Source organism: Sarcophilus harrisii, chromosome 1 (genome assembly GCF_902635505.1).
Source record: "Sarcophilus harrisii chromosome 1, mSarHar1.11, whole genome shotgun sequence".
Lineage (NCBI taxonomy): Eukaryota > Metazoa > Chordata > Mammalia > Dasyuromorphia > Dasyuridae > Sarcophilus > Sarcophilus harrisii.
This window is the reverse complement of record NC_045426.1, coordinates 644,441,611-644,443,683: the sequence shown is the minus strand read 5'-3', so window position 1 is coordinate 644,443,683 and position 2,073 is coordinate 644,441,611.

Below are 2,073 nucleotides of genomic sequence, written 5' to 3'. Positions count from 1 at the left end.
TTACACATGGTTGGAGATTTTGTGTCCCCAAACCAGAAAGCTGTACCAGGGAAGCTGAGGAAATAAGGATTTGTGGAGGAGAGGAAGCTAAACTGGGAAGTTGGGGAAACTGTATCAGGAAACTGCTGGTCCTATCACACCTACAAAGGAAAGACTGACACTTAAAATGGAACATGAATGGGCCTGAGCATGGGCAAGCAGGGGCATCAAGAGATGGATAAAATCAAAATTATCACTGTGAGTTAAAATATTTTAGTCTTAGGGGCAACATAGGAGGAAGGAATGTGGGAAACAGAATCAGCAGTGATTCTTAGGAGAGGCATACCCAGCTCCACTGAACTTAACCTCTCCTTCTAAGTTAGTGGCTCTCAGGCGTATTCACAAAAGGGTAGTTGTCTGAGCAGTCAAAGGTTTCCCCCGAGGCAGTGGTGAGTTTCCCTTCTCTGAAAGGTAGTGATGCAAGGTATAACCTAGAAGTACTACTGATTGAAATCACAAGTACTCACCTCTCTGTGTCCTGTACTAAATGTGTGGTTGACTTGGGATCATTCTTGTGCAGCCTGGTCTCTGGTAAGAGAAGGTTCCCTTTTAGCAATACATTGCCTAATTAACAAATCCCTACCATAAAGGCAAACAAAAAAGATTATTTCTTACAAGTCTCAGTTTCCTCCAGAAATGGAAAGTATCAAAAGAATTTAAAGTACAACATGAATCAGGAATGGTACATGTTGTTTGTTCCTTTGCACAAAAAGAAATGTTAGAAAACTGGGGAAATTTTTTTACATTCAAGGTTTTTGATAAAGGCCTTATTTCTAAAATATATAGAGAATTTGCTAAATTTATAAAAACTACAAACCATTCCCCATTTGCTAAATGGTCAAAGAATATGATTAGATAATTTTCAGATGAAGAAATTAAAACCATTTCTAGTCATATAAAAAACTGCCTTAAATCACTATTGATTACAGAAATGCAAATTAAGACAATTTTGAGGTACCATATCATACCTCTTAGATTGGCCTAAGATGACAGGAAAAGATAATGATGAATGTTGGAGAGAATGGTGGAAAACTGGAACACTACTACCTTGGTGGTGAAGTTGCAAACTGATCCAACCATTCTGGAGAGCAATATACATTCTGGAGAACTATACTCAGAGAGCTATCAAACAGTGCATACGCTTTGATCCAGGAGTATGTCTGCTGGGTCTCTATCCCAAAGAGATTACAAAACAGGGGAAAGAACCCATATGTACAAAAATGTTTGTAGCAGCCCTTTTTGTAGTGGAAAGAAACTGGAAATTGAGGAGATGTCCATCAGTTGGAGAATGGCTAAATAAGTTATGGTATATGAATGTAATGGAATATTATTGTTCTAAAAGAAGCAATCAGCAGATTGATTTCAGAAAGTCCTGGAGAGATTTACATGAACTGATACTAAGTGAAATGAGTAGGACCAAGAAAACATTGTATGCAGCAATAAGATCAACTGTGATGGACTTAGCTCTTGGAGAGAAAACTAGGAAGACTAAATGTAAATCATGGTATTTTCACCTTTTTTGCTATTGTTTGCTTGCTTGATTTTTTTTTTATTTTTTCCCTTTTCTGATTTTTCTTGTGCAGCATGATAAATGTGGAAATATGTTAAAATAAAAAGTTGCACATGTTTAACCTATATTGGATCACTTGCTGTCTAGGAGAGAGGGGAGCTTGAGAAGGAGGGAAAAAATTTGAAACATGCATGTATTTTGAAAAATAAAATGCTATTTTTTTAAAAAAGAGATGTTATGTAGAGACAAATCATAACATGCTTTCATAATGTGATTAGAACAGATTTAAATAACTTATCTTTGCACACCTAATAGTCTGGGAGGAAAATGTTGAAATCACATCACAACATAAGTCTTGTGAGCCTATTTGGGATTTTCTGGGCAAAAGTACTGGACTTCTCCATCTCCTTTTACAGATGAGAAATTGAGGGAAGCAGAGTTTAGTGACTTACTTAGACCTGTCTTATAAGTCAATTGTCATTATGTTAAGCAAACACTTTACATTTTACATCAGATATTGTCAA